Source organism: Myxocyprinus asiaticus, chromosome 1 (genome assembly GCF_019703515.2).
Source record: "Myxocyprinus asiaticus isolate MX2 ecotype Aquarium Trade chromosome 1, UBuf_Myxa_2, whole genome shotgun sequence".
Lineage (NCBI taxonomy): Eukaryota > Metazoa > Chordata > Actinopteri > Cypriniformes > Catostomidae > Myxocyprinus > Myxocyprinus asiaticus.
This window is the reverse complement of record NC_059344.1, coordinates 4,827,028-4,842,843: the sequence shown is the minus strand read 5'-3', so window position 1 is coordinate 4,842,843 and position 15,816 is coordinate 4,827,028. Positions and strand designations below refer to the sequence as shown.

At 38.2% G+C, this 15,816-nt stretch overlaps 1 protein-coding gene across 4 annotated transcripts in view; it reads right to left on the bottom strand.

The window, feature by feature from the left end:
* The window catches only part of LOC127441298 (multiple PDZ domain protein-like), a 117,905-nt gene extending 103,910 nt beyond the window's left edge, over positions 1 to 13,995 (bottom strand). For all 4 annotated transcript variants that reach the window (XM_051698534.1, XM_051698544.1, XM_051698553.1 and 1 more), the window contains exons 1-3: positions 13,901 to 13,995; positions 4,874 to 4,980; positions 3,259 to 3,363 (exon numbers count right to left, since the gene is read on the bottom strand). The gene's annotated coding sequence lies outside the window, so the exon portion shown is untranslated. The remainder of the gene's footprint in view (positions 1 to 3,258; positions 3,364 to 4,873; positions 4,981 to 13,900) is intronic.
* Positions 13,996 to 15,816: the final 1,821 nt, after the last annotated feature.

The window sequence follows — 15,816 nt, the reverse complement described above, 5'->3', positions numbered from 1 at the left end:
CTGAAATTACATGCTTCATTAGTCATTTTTATTCGTATAACGCTTTTCACAACACACATCGTTTCAAAGCAGCTTTACAGAAAATCATGCATCAACAGAAAATGAAAACTGTAATATCTATAAAGTCTTAAGAGTCATCATTTTGTAGATTGATTAAATATGACTGTAAATTGTGTATAAAAATAAATAATTAAATAATTAAATCATAATTGTATTTAGAACCCCAGTGAGCAAGCCGAAGGCGACTGTGGCAAGGAACACAAGACTCCATAAGATGTTGGTTAATGGAGAAAAATAACCTTGGGAGAAACCAGGCTCACTGTGGGGGCCAGTTCTCCTCTGGCTAACCAGTATGAATATAATGCCAATATTAGTTATTTATGTGCAGTGCAGGTCATGGTTTACAATTAGTAAACTAAGTAAGTGTTAAGGGCCAGTGTTTATACAAAGATTTTGTATGAACTGTAAGATTAATGACTAATGTCTTTGAAGTCCATCCTGGATTAACTGCAGAAGTTCACATTGATGCATTGTCCTTTGTTAGTTGGCCGATGAAGGCTTTTGTTGGCAAATAATTGCCTATGTATTCCATTTTAAGAAAGTAGTCCATCATTAGACCAAGGTGATGCAGGCAGAGATCAGTGAGGTGCATCACAGTTCAACCAGCAGGTAATTTTGGTGAGGTCTATCCTAAGTCCAAGGTTCAGGCAGTGGCATATGAAGTATCCCATGTCTTATGGTTGGAGTTGGCATCAGTTCATCCCCTGAAGTCTATCGTAATAGACTGAAGTGATGTCTGGCTGGGCACTGACTGCGTTTAGTCATCATAACTCAGAGACACATAGCAGTGGAGTCCGACACCAAGTAGGAACGGAGATGGATCTGGCCAGGATATGAATCCCGAGGTTGAGACAGGGAAACAAATAGAATAATATTAGCATAGATGCCATTAAATTTTTTGCAAAGTTATAGAGCATGATAAATGTTTCTGGCTCCGGCAGACCTAATTAAAGCAGCCTAATTGTGAGTTGATGGATAAATTAGGTGTATACCTGTCTAGACTTAGTCTTTAATCTAGACTTAAACTGAGTTAGTGTGTCTGTGTCCTGAACAGTGACAGCAAAGGATTGAAGTTGCTCGTGAGGAAAATTATGAGATACTATTTTCTATGGTACTGTGACAGATGATTGCATAATTCCAATTTTATTTCTGATTATTTCAATTTTATCAGTAAAGAAATTCATGAAGTCATTACTATTGTGCTGCGATGGAATATCTGGTTCAGTCGAGGCTTTATCCCTTACAAATTTAGCCACAGTACTGAATAAACATCTAGGATTGTTGTGGTTATTTTTTATGAGTTTGCTCAAATATGCTGATCTGGCAGCTTTTAGTGCCTGTCTGTAGCTACAGACACTATCCTTCCATGCATCGTAAAATACCACTAATTTTGTATTCTTCCACTTGCGCTCCATTTTCCAAGCTGCTCTATTGAGAGCATGAGTGTGATCATTGTACCATGGTGCGGGGCTTTTTTGTTTAATTTTCTTTAATTTTCTTTAATCAAATGAGGTGACACTACCAAGAGTGCTAGAGAAGACTGTATTTATATTTTCTGTTATTACATCAAGTTCTTCTAGACTTTTTGACTTACTGAGTACAGTATATGAAATATATCTGGAAGATTATTAGTGAAGGTATCTTTAGTGGTCGAAAGAATAGTTCTACCTGAATGATAGCGTGGTGTAGATTGAGTAACATTAGTTGATCGCAGCATTCAAGAGATGAGGTAATTGTTGGGCCTGATGTATTCAGATATAAGACAAAAGCAAGCCTGCACACAGTCGTAAAGCCTGACTGAGGCCTACACACACAGTCATAAAATCTTACTGATAACAACCCTGCCAAAATCAAACAAAAGGAGTCCAAAACAGACTCCATGAAGCCTTGTTCACTTTATACCTATGTGCGAAATTCCAAAGGATCGAACTCTCAACTCCTATTGGATGAGGCGCACGACAGAACGCCCCTCAAACATTACGTCATCGTGAGTAGAAATACTTCTGAGATCCTTCTGGGTATCGCTTCCAGCAACTTTGCGTGCCATACATAGATGCAGCTCATCGCTGCTCTCAGGTGTAGCCTCGTTGCACAAGGAAGTAACGTACGACTTGAAACTGTGGCCATACAATCTCGCTGGACGAGTTGAGATTACTCTGTGTTCCACTGAACACTCTAATGGATCCGAAGGAGAACGCCGAGCAATCCGCATCTTCATCCGTTTGCCTGCAGAAGTAAAGAAAGAAGATTTCGCTTCCCTCTTCAACTGAGTCGACATCGCTGATTTCTCCGCCAGCCCGCCGAGAATCAGCAGCCGTACCACCCGCCGACAAAGTGAGGAAACGGCCTCCTGTCATCACCCGAGCCTCGAGGAACCAAGTCGGAGTTAAAGGACGGATGCACGCATTCTACCTGCATCCTCACACGATCCAAGTAAGAGGTTTATGTCTGGGCAGAGATAGAATATTATAATGTGTTATTCTTGTGTATCAAGGTTATTGCTTGTACAGTTTACGGACCACTGAGTCCACTCATTGCTGCTAATAATACTTAAGTATTACTGTAACGTACTGTTATCACAAATGAGATTTGCTGTGTTTCCGCTATCACAGATGAGACCGGCACACTGAGTTTATCCATTAAAGAACCGAAGACCTCGGGACGGTTTACGAGCCGTTCACCGTGTCTCCTGAGTGATAAACTAACAGCTGCTTTCTCTCCCACAATCACGAAACCGGCTTCGGTGCCGCCAATTTATTCTCTCTCTCTCTCTCTCTCTAACTAACCACACACACGCAACCCCTCACAAACATACCCGCACACACATTTGGCTAGTAGATAACTTGGTGATAAAGCTCAGCTTTGTCCCTAAGTTATCATACAAGCGGAGACACGCAGTATGTGGGCTTCTTTCCGCCCACATTCGTGGCCATATTCTCTGGCCGGAAATCTCACGTGACATACTCTCCACGAGAGTCACGTCCACCATTTTGTGCGCGTCACTCCTTACACACACACACATTCACACACATACCTTCCTCTCATGTGTTATAGGCTTATTTTGGTCACCATATCTAATCATGTCACTGTAAGTCGGAAGTTTATTGACTGCATTGTATTGATTATTAATTGATATTACTGCATCAATAAACTTTGTTATATTTCAAAGAGAAGTGTTTTGGGTTGTTTTGCATACACCTGTGTCAAGGGCTGGCAGGGGATGTCAGTGCTCGGGTTCAAGCCTTCGTTGTTTCCTTTTGAATGTCGATGTTCTCCAGACGTCGATTTTCCAAAGAGAACAATCTAATTGTAATATAACAAGGCAAACAACAGTGAATCATGACACTAATATTGAGACTGTTATACTGTCTGGTTATTAGTCCCTGATTCCAGGGTAGTGCCCTGGCGATATTAATCCTTATTAATATTCTATTGGTTTTGATAAGTGATAATTATCTTTGATGATTTTTGAATTTGAAGGATCAATAAGCTAGTGTTAATTCTGTTTATAACAATAACTTGGGGGAGTAGATCAATTTAAACTAATATTTTCATCCGGTTTAAGGCAGGTTTCAGTCAAATAGAGCGCATCCAAACTATGATCTGTAATAATTTCATTTACAATTAGTGCTTTGGTTGGAAGAGATCTAATGTTTAGTAGCCCTACATTTATATGATGTTTATCTTCATTCTTTTTTTTTATTTTTTTTTTTTTTTTTTAAGTTTTACCTTAATCAAATTTTTTCTAAATGTTTATGGAGGGGTTTGTGTTTGGTAGTCCGGGGAACAGACACAGTCTCAATGTGATATCTAGGTGATACAGTCTCTATATGTTGTTGTTTATGTGACCTGTGTGACATCTCAAGGCAGCTAGCAGACGGATTAGCCAGTTTGTCTGCTTCCTGACCTGGGCCCCAGTTAGTCAAATACTATCACTATTAAGACTATGAGCCAAATTACTAAAGAGGAGAGCGGCACCTTTCCTGGAGGGATGGAGTCCGTCTCTCTTTAGCAGGTCAGGTCTACCCCAAAAACACTTCCAATTGTCTATAAATCCTATGCTATTCTCCGGAAACCACTCAGACAGCACGCCATTCAGTGACACTAATCTACTATAAACCTTGTCACCACGATGAGCAGGGAGAGGGCCAGAGCATATTACAGTGTCTGGCATCATTTCTGCAAGTTCACACACCTCTTTAACATTATATTTAGTGATCTCCAACTGGCGATGCAGGACATTTTTAGTGCAGACATGAATAACAACTTTAGAAAATCTATGTTTATCATTAGCCAGCACTTGTGAATTTGATCTGATGTCAGATGCTCTGTCACCGGAAATGCATTTAACAATAGTGGCTGGAGTCTCTATTTCCACGTTCCTTACAATAGAATCTCCTAAAACCAAGGCTCTTTCAACATGATTCTCAGCGGGTGCATCACTGGGTGGGGAGAACTGAATGGAAACCCTAACATGAACGGGAGAGTGGTGTCGCTTTGCTGAGCGAGTATGCTGCCGAGACGTCACCCAAACACCCTGCTGCGGGGGCTTTACAGCCGGAACCAAAGTATGTGTGTTGCTCGCTGTTCTACCCACATACGAAACAGTATCTACCGGCTTCTCTATCTCACTGACCTCCACTAGTGTTCGAATGCATGTCTCTAACTCATTAACCTTCTCCGTCAGCCTGACTAATTCCTTAAATTTATCACACATAAACCCCTCACTGCTGACAGAAGAAGCTATAGTAAACATGTGGCATGCAATGCAGGAATAATAATAATAATAATATGAGTGGATGCCATGACTTACCGCAATTGTTTGTTGTTGTTGTTGTTGTTATGGTTGTTCTTGAGCAGCGAGGGTTTGAGATCGATGTGAATCCCTCACGTAACTGTTTGCTGTTCTTGTGTTAGTTCCTGATTAGCAAATGTTTGAGATTGATGCAATAATCCGTGTAAAACACAAAGGAGAAAATGAATTCACGCAGTCGAAATGCGATATGTAGACAAGCGGAAAAGAGAAAAGAAAAGAAAGAAAACGGGTGCACGTGGTAATAAACACGCAATTGAAACAGTAGAAAAGCGGAAATAAACGAAGCACGCAGTAAAATAAAATGATGAGCATAGAGGAATATGCAATGCTAAGCAGGCTAGCAAGCTACAAACAAACAGACTTGAGCAGCATGCCAATTACAGATTTTGTGTGGCTGCAGTTTCCAGGTGAAATGTCCAGTGGGGGGTGCCAAAACCAAGCAAAATGAGGTTGTAATCAGAAAAGGTTTTTAAGGTGAATATTAGATGGAGGTTTTAATAAGTAAAACGTACCTCCCTAACCTAAAACTTTACACTTAACCTAACAATAGTGTCCGAAAAGATAAATGAGAGTTTAACAAGTCAGTTTGCAAAAATGTACAGCGTATAGAGCAGGGATAGGCAACTTTGATGGTGGCGAGGCCCAACATTATTTCTCCTTTCTACCAAGGGGCCAGATTACAAATCCGCACTCTAAAATGTTCACCCCCTTACTCAGTTTCCTCATTATTGTGGGTAATCTATGCAAAACTAATGCAATGTGCTTTTAAAGATTTTGTTACCTATATTAACATTTATATTTAACAATATTTATAAAAACTAATAAAATTATTTTGTAACTTGCATTTATACTAAAACATGCAGTTCACATGTACAAATTCATGTTCAACTGACAAGCAATATACTTCAAACTTACATTTTCAAGAAAATGAATCTCATTTGCATTGTCTACATTTGCAACACACAAACACACAAATGAAAAGACATTTTTAACCCCACCTCATAGAAGAGCTTATAGGTATTAGTTCAAATCTAAATATTATCACCAAAATCCAAATGTTATCATCAATAGCAATACTGGGTACAAGAACATAACATTTCAGTGCATTAATACAAAACATTTCAGCACCACAACTTTAATTAATTAATTTTATTGATTTATCACACATTATACATTTGCACATATACAGTGAAATTCTTTTTTTCACATATCCCAGCTAAGCTGGGGTCAGAGTGCAGGGTCAGCCATGATACAGTGCCCCTGGAGCAGATGGGGTCAAGGGCCTTGCTCAAGGGCCCAATGGTGGCATTGTGGCGGTGTTGGGGCTTGAACCCCTGCCCATCTAGTCAATAACCCAGAGCCTTAACCGCCAAGCCACCACTGCCCCTGGTTCACCACTGCCCCTAACTACCATGTTGTGTCAGAGCTCGCAACGCAGCAGCCATACTCGGCGCCATCTTGAGTACAATGTGTTTTCGCATATCCTAACCAAGCTGGGGTCAGAGCGCAGGGTCAGCCATGATACGGCGCCCCTGGAGCAGATGGGGTCAAGGGCCTTGCTCAAGGGCCCAACGGTGGCATCGTGGCAGTGTTGTCAGTAACCCAGAGCCTTAACCGCCAAGCCACCACTGCCCCCCTACACACGCATGGACCTAACAGTCCCGTTTCTTGTTTTTCGCAAGCACGAGCGAAACATCATTAGATGTCTTAGGTGACTCTCGTGCTGTTACGGATCTCATCAAACTTTTTGATGCCTTTTACCCTTGTATTTTACCCTTTACATCTGTGAGGAGAGCAGCTCTGGTGTATGTATCTCTCATACTGTACGTCTCTTTGAATCAAATTGAAATCTTTAATGACAAATGTCGTATCCAGGCAAACAAAAGACATGGGTTCCCCTGCATACATAAACGTTAGTGTGCACTAGCTTGCTGACAAGCTGAGGTAAAATGTAGCTCAATTTACCTTATATATGATGTGTCTACAGTGATCAGCAGGTCTGCTAAGAACAAACGACCTCTTCTGCTCAATAGTTGTAATAACATCATAGTCTGAATGCAATCTTTACATAATCCCTTTTTCAAAGAACTAAAATCAATCCTCAGTCTTGTCCGACGTGCCGTATTCAAAGATACCGTATACGGCACGCAGGCCACCAGTTGCCCATCCCTGATATAGAGTAAGGTTCATTCTATGAGACCAGGTTGATATTTATTGAATATGTAGCCTGAAGCAAATGACAGGTACAGATATAAGAACATGTACACAGTGATCGCTTGGAAAATATAGGCAAGTCATTTTTTTTTTTAATCGTCCATTATACATAACATCTCTTCTCAGTCTAAATGTTATAATTACACTTTACACTGAGTTTATAAGGTTAATGTCATTATAAATTGAAGGAGCTAAGTGAAGCAAAGCAGAGCTTGTATGGTTAAACAATCCAGGAGAAAACTGCTTCATCTTCAGACAATACCATAAGCATAACGGATAACGTGCATCTGATCTAAAATCAACGCGTAAAAAATGTAAGGAATGCACATGGCTGTAAAGTTTTCCATGCATCTCGTTGTTCATTACCTAGTTACAGCTAGTTAGCTCACTTCTTTGACGTGATAATATGATGCAAAAGGTCAACCAAAAACCAACTACGTCATTCCCTCAGCTGACGTCCTTCCTTCAGCTATTCGATTGGACATGGTGTCATGTATACTTGGACGGAATATCAAGACTGCAGCTCGACTATGCAAAAACCCACATCAGCTCGATTATAACTGCCCATGTAAACTTACTCACTGGCTACTATGGAAGTTAGAGAGGATTAACTAAAGACAAGTTAAAATTGCCCCGTTTACTATATCTACCATTGGCTTGTCTTAAAGACCCAATGAAATTGCTTTACGAGCAAATTGTTTTTTTTACTTGTTTTGGCCTTTCAAAACAGGAAGTAGGGATGGGACATACCAAAGAGCTCATCCTTTTCTCAAAACAGCCAATACCATTTCATGGGGCCTTTTAAGTGGTTGTCCAGAAAACAAAGACTTGCCCTGGGGATACAACACCGATATCAGCAGTCATGGACAATGTCTGTAAGTGTTTGTTTTGACAGGTAGTATCTACAGTAAATGCTTGGCTATCTCAGATATGATAGCAGAGATTGTAGGACGGCTGACCTTTAAAAGAGGTCTCAAGACATAAAGACCCCAGAAAACTTACGGAGAAGTTCTTCTTCATTCAGAGGTAAAAAGAAGTTTGAACCAGCTGAGCAATGACATACTGTTTGTTCAAGACTACTTGTAAAACATCAATTAATTTGACATTAAAATGTGTTATCAATTATTTCAAGCATCAATCTATGAGCAGAATTCACACAAGGTAATTAAAAGAAGCTGTTTTAAATACTTGATGATGATTTATGTGTAATTAGTCATGTTTACATTCTGAATTCATGGAGCTAATGCGCTAACATGCTATACACAGCCATAATATGAGTCGGTTACACTCTATTATTGTAATTTATGATGACACTGATACTACTGCAAAAATGGGTGTATAAAAGAGTGTTCATGGGTAGAATACAGACAAAAGAATGATGATAGGCATACCTTACTATGGGCAGATATGTGGCTTTCGGCTACATATCAAACAATAGAGTGAATAGGCACTAAAGAGCATTTGAGTAGATTTGATTCCTTTTGTAGACTAATTAAACAAAAAAACTTCATGTTCTTAGGTTGAGTTTTTTAGAATTTCGTAGGCAACACCAGGGCTAATTTTCACACTTTTTTATCCACAATGTCTATTTACTCAAATTATAATTGTTATTTATATACTATTGATTTTAAATTATATATATATATATAAAAAAAAAAAAAGTATGACATTGGGGTAAAAAAAAAAGTAAAATAACTTGATAATTGCCCAATTGCTATCACTTAATTTATTTAATGAATAGATGATTTGCATTACACACACCATAGATAAATAATATGTAAAGCCAGAGGACGATGTCCCATCTAAGAGAACATTAACACAAAGTAAGGCCTAAATAAAAATAAATTGTACAGATCGTTTTAATTACAGGTCTCTCACTCAAACTCCGACAGTTTCATATCAAATAATCATCCAGTGAAGGCTTGGAAACAATGGAGAAACTCACATTTTACCTTTATTTTTTTCATGTATCATGTTATCATTGTGGGCTGCCGCAACCCATATCCCATATTTGTAAGTGACTTCATTCCATTTCATAGGAAGTGCACGGGGGCCTTAAATCTTGGACCAGCTCTGAAAACCAAGATCTGTGTGGTCGGTGGCTGCATTAGCAAAGTGGTTCTCAACTGCTTGGTCATGATCCAAAATAGTAAAAATGTAAAGACTTGTAAATCATCTAAGTGCGTGTAGTATTTATGCATGTAAACAAAAAAACATGTAACAAATCCTACGTGCAATATCCCATGCAAATTCAAGGCATCATATTTATTGTTGGAATACAGATTTCTTTCTTATGCTTGAAAATTGGACATTTTAACTGAAATCTAGCCAATCGTTGAATCAAAATCGAATCGAGAGCTTTTGAATACCCAGTCCTAACATGCAACAAGGACAAACATGTTTTGTGCCAGCCACAAAGTGCTTTTAGCGGTGAACTATTGGCTACCAAAAGCATGAAACTATCAAAATTGTTAGGTCAGTGGGTCAATGTTGATAAATTTCAAATGTACAGTTTTAAGGAAATCTTTCTTTATTTTTAATGCAAAACTATTATACAACGTAATGTACATCTGGGTCCTGAAGCAAAACCAGTTGAGAACCACCACACTGCCATATTAACAAAACAAAGCTGTAAGTGCTGACCAACATAATGTCCACTCGGCTCACAGCCCTCTATTTAGCCTTGATGTTGTCTTCGTAAGGGATAATACTCTTACGTTAGGATTAACATCTTTTTGTGGCCACCACCCAACACCCACCCCCACACTAGTTTTTAACAGTGGCGGTGACATCTACAAGAAGCAGATAAAGTCTTTTCCCTTTGTCATGACAGTTTTAACCATAAGGAGACCAGGATGCAGCCTGGAATAAGAAAAATAGCTGTTTCAAACAGATACATATGTATGACTCTACAACAGCCATTTCTGCAAAGACGGAAAGTTGTTTTTTTTTTTTGTTTTTTTGGAAAAAGTATGTAAAGGTGTTCTAATTGTAAAAGAGTTCCATACTCTCTGTGTAATTACAGCATGACAAAGTAATGAACAAAACAATGAATTGTGATAACATCACAATCTGAATTTCCACAAATATAGCTGACATAGCTTATTATGTTAACTGCATAATAAATGCATTGTTTTCCCACTGAAGCTGCTGGAAACATTTGGGTTTGACAATCTGATAAAGAGAGCGATACTGGCCGCCAGATTTTTTCAAATGTCCATTATTCATTTGTGCAATTACAGCTCATAAATAAACTCACTGCCTGAAGGTATTACAGAATGACTGGGCCTACTGATAATGATCGAAGCAGAAAATGTGTCTGCACTCTGTAAAATCTTCACTAAAGGCCAGAGAATGTGTTTACATGTGAAACGTTTCGGTTTCTTCAACATGGGCACTTTTGGCCCAGTGGACTTTTAAAATAACCTCCCCTAAAATACACTTTTCAAACTCTCAATAGTTTATTTAACTCAACAGTTAGGATATACAGTACATGTATCACAAGATAATTCTGTCATTTTGTTATCTTTATGAACCATCAGTTTTCTGAAACAAACATTTTCATCACATCTCAAAGGTGCATTTTCACCCCCTAACTGACTCAACTGCCAACACGTTTTTACCCCTATGGCGTCAAATACTACCACTTGTGCAAGAGCCCTATACGTCACTATACGTATAGACACCAACAGCGGCCCTCAGCGTTGTTGGTAACCTCAGGCCAGTCTCATTGGGAGGCGCCACTATAGTGAATTCATTCTTCAGATATTATCGCACGTTTAACCGCAATATGTTTCATTTTACTAGTTTAGTTTCATTATACTGTCTAACTGATATTTTTGATCATCTAACCCAACCCCCATGCCTAAACCTAACCACTTTTCAACAAAATAAACCACATAACAGGAAGATAAATTAAGTCACAACAATTGTAGTTATATTACACTATTATAAAGATATATTTGAGCACCTAACCCAACCCCTATGCCTAAAACTAACCACTTCCTAACTAGTCTCGCGTAGACAGACCTTTGACTTAATCAAAGGGTCTGGGTTCTGTCGCAGCTAACATTGGCAAAGAACCGCCCACTTAGGCAGGAAAAGCCATCTAACTGACATGTAAAGCGACCAGTCACAGCCAGGTTTGTCATTACGTGATGTTTAGGGGCAGGGTTATCGGAGACGGCTTATACCATAATAAAAGACCGGCATGGGAAAATAAATATTTTATATAATGATGCACGAGTCTCTTCGAGCAATTGCACAAAAAATAATCGGGAAAATAGCGGAAAATGTGTAGCGAGTGTAAGTACATCACAGAAACTCATTACAGAGTATTTCACAGACATAACAAAGTAAACAAAGCAGAATATACAGCTCTGCTCATGGATATCTGCTTTACTTACTGCTACGTGCCTCAAACCAAATGTTGACTATCTTTAAAAGAGTTGATGTGATTAACCTGGCAACTTTGGCAAATTCTGTTATTATTTAGTCCTCAAAAGTGCTCACTGTATCAACATGGAACTCGACTCGTGCTTCCACGCGGACCAGCGAAAACTAAGCTCTCAGAAATCCTGTAGAAGTCAGCCAATTAGATTTAGCCTGATTGGACTAAGAAAGCGTTTCCAATTTTGTGTGCTGTAAGCGTCAGACGGTTAGTACAGACTGTGGGCGTGCCGCCTGAGGCTGAAACATCTTCCTAACCACTAAAAGTATAAATAAACATAAAGAAATTAATAAATATAAAAACGTAACAAGCAGATGGACAAAAAAAAGCACTACTGCACTATTCCATATGGCTAGAGATGCACCAATACTTCTTCGTAGTTCTCGTATTGGGCCGAGACTGGGGGGGTGGGTGTAAACAATGATACTTTGCATTGATATCATCACTCTAAAAACGAGTAGCCTACATTGACATAATAGCGTAGCAACTTCTATGAACAGTTTCAAAATATGTCAGCGATTTGCATGTTTAAACCATTTTAACCTAGTGCATAAGTTGTAATTTTATCCATATCAGTCTTTCCCTAGTAAATATGCGGCTTCTCTCGTGCATGCTCTCTAAATCTCTAAATGTATAAAGAAGACACTGGACAAGGTGATGGCAGTCTGTCACTTTTCATTAGACCATCAACGACACAGGACAAAGCAATAATGAACACTGTCAGGCACAACACAACAAACCAAGAACAATCAATCAACACTAAGTATATGACGCCTTGGAAGTGAGAACTTGTTGTAACTGCAGACTACGTGAATGCCTTACTATAAGGATACAATTATAAAAAGTCTTGTAAAAGTTGAAAACATTTGACAGAGTGTTGAGATATCTTGATATCAGATTTATAAATGTATATTTTTAATCATGACCTTATAGTTATTCTCTTTTTTCATGTAATAATCACGTAATGACATCTGAAATCAAGCTCACAACATCTTCAGATTCAGACAATTCGAGGAGAGCACATGCACGCTAAACATTTGATTTCTTGAACCAACTATGTGGCTAAATGCTTTGCTGGCCTTAAAGATTATTCTCAAAACAATATTTGAGAACTCACAGGATTATTACAGATGCAATATACTTTACAGGACATTCTCACGCATAAGCTCAGTGATCGTTTCGATTTTATTATTAAAATGTGTGGGTTGATTTTCTTTTATCAAATCATTCAAATTTTTATGAAATGGCTTATTTTGTCCAGGTCATAGGAAATAACCCTGATAAAACGTCTTGATATACTTGACTAAAAAATGTTGATGATTGTAAAAAAATTTTTAAAAAAAATTATTAAGCTTATTATTAATTATTAAGCTCTGTAAACTGTCTAGCATTCAATGTGCATGGAAATTATGTTAATATATTTTATTTGATGGTTACAATATATGTCATGAAATGTTTTATTTTTAGTTTTAGTTTTTTTTTATGCTATTTTAACACAAAGATTTATTCATTTTTAAAAAGATTTTTTACTTTTTTTGTCAAAGACCCATAAATCATTTCACATAATAAATATTTATATTTCACTCTTTGGTTTATTTAGACCCTATTTCATATTTATATGATGGATTTTCATATTTTAAGATTGAAAATCTGGGTCTGTGGCAAGAAAAATTAAAAAGCTGTACAGAAAAGGCATTTTAAAAGCAGCAAAAACAAACGATGAAGGCATGGCAAAAAAAATAAAAATAAATAAAATAAAAAAAAAAGTGTACTTTTAATAAAAAGGCAGCACCTTGGACATAAAAGTGCCCGTACTTGAAGAAACACAGGATATAATAACAGTTTGTATTCACAGAACAGTTTAGCATTATCCTGAAAGGGTCCACTCGGTCCAGTTTTGGCCATTAGTTCAGCTGATATTGTTAATAGAAATATAAGTTAATAAATATAAACGCCTGTTTACGAGTAGGCCTACGTCCTAAAAGCTGCGTCCCGTTACTCGCAGATCGCGCTGATCCCTCCTTGTTTATTGGCTGTTTTGTCCCCAGTCCTTCTGCTGCTGGGAATAAAATCCGCTTTTCCTGCCCAGCTCCGAGAAAGCAACAGGTCGCAGGGGTGACGAACGACGAGAAAAGTTTACAAACGGAGCACATAATGAGAAACGGTTATTAAAACAACGACACCAGGGCGCTGTTTATCGAAGCTGCGGTGATGCGCGCGCCGTCGCTCGCGTCGATATAATGTTTAATTCCAACAAAAGTGCGTTTGTTACAATGTAACCAACCCGAAGCACATCAAACACTGCCGCGGTGCATACTCGTTCGCGGAGAATAAAGAGAGTTTTATTAAGAATCACTTACATGAGCGGCGGTATCTCGCTATGGGACGAAGTCTGTCTGGTGCTATTGTGTTAAAGATGGGCGCTGTGTTTGAAACCAGAGCCGCCCCGTGTCACACACACACACAAACACACACTCCTGCGCCGCTCCGTGGCTGCCGTGACCACTGACCTCCTGAAACCTCCCGCCCCCCAAAGATTTGAACAATCACAAAATGACACTGGCATAGATAAGTGAATTGATTTTATAATCAAACATACAGAATCCATAAGTAAAATATAGCTGTAAGCAGCAATTATGGGGGCATGCACACCAAACGCCACAATGATCACCAGACATGGGATAATCAAGGTGCTTTAAAATAAGTAGAATTACTTAAAACGTCCAGGAATTCTTAGAAATTTTACCTATAGGTGGCACTGTCACCAAATGTATATGGGATTGTCGAGAAGGATATAGCCAAGTAGGTATCCACAATATTCTCAGCGAGTCTACTGTATTTCACAAGGTGGGCGGAATTTCCAGTTGGCTAGCGGAAGTGCGATTGGTTGGCGTTTTGTGTGTAACCGGTGTTGTGCCAAAATTTGACTCCCCGCCAAATTCTGACTCCCCGCTACCTGATTGGCCCTTATCCCTAAAGCCCACTCCTACACCCACCTCTAACCCTAACCGTCATTGGTCCTTACTACTAAAGCCCATTCCTACACCTACCCCTAAACATAAGGATATAGCGGGTCAAAATTCGGCATGACACCGGTCACTGCTTGATTGCGTGTCATGTGGTTAGATTCTTGCTTTTTAAATGTTGTAAGATGTCTTAAAATTTTTCCGGATAATGTGTGCAGTTAATGGTTATCCTAACAATCAAGCGAAACTAAAGTTTTGTCTAAAACAGCAATGTTATGATCATAAACCACTCACAAAGCACAGCGCTCCAGTCCCAGATGCTGCTTCATCCATCGGCTGCCTACAGAAGGATTGACTTAGGAACATCTGTTTGAAAAATCTTTGGAATAATTTGTTTGTGTGCTCTTTTCACTTTATTGGCAAGAAGTCAACAGCGGGGATTACTTATATTATCCACCATCACATTCTGGCTACGATAGACGTCCAGAAACAGAGTGCAATGAATTACATATAAACAATAACATTATTGTGCTAACAGGTGTGTGTGCATGTGCTGAAAGTTCATTAGAAATTTTGAGAGTTTGTTCATTTCTATTTAAGTTCAAGGTTTATTATTTGTCAAATACATATTACATACATGTGATGTAATGTAGTGAATTGTTTTCCCTTAGTTCCTCATCCCACAGTGCAACAACAAACAGAACCTAAGGACATACACCCACATAATGATAAATAAAATACAATTAAATATATAGACTATAAAGAAATATAAGGTAAATAAATAAAATATAGTAGAAAATATGCAAAATGGGTTAGGTTGTACAAATGTACATAGTATACAGAACTATACAGTAGAGCCTGACCAATATGGGATTTTTGAGACCAATACCGATTTTAGAGAGGGAAAATTCACAGATTACCGATATGGTGGCCGATATATTTAATTTTTGAGCTGGAATGAAAACAGACCTTTTCTATGTGGATTTTTCACCAATTTTGCACCGATATGACTATCCAAAGGTACTCAGAAGGCTGCTTTCTTAAACAAATATTTTTATCAAAGAATATTTGACATTATAAGTCAATTGCTGACCATTTAAATAAAGAATAAATACAACTAAAATAAATAGCTAAATAAACATCAGTACTGTATGTTTAGTATCAGTCAAATGCTGACCATTAAAATAACGAATAAATAAAAATAAAATAAATAGCTAAATAAACATCAGTACTGTTTAGTATCAGTCAAATGCTGACCATTAAAATAAAGAATAAATAAAAATAAAATAAATAGCTAAATAAACATCAGT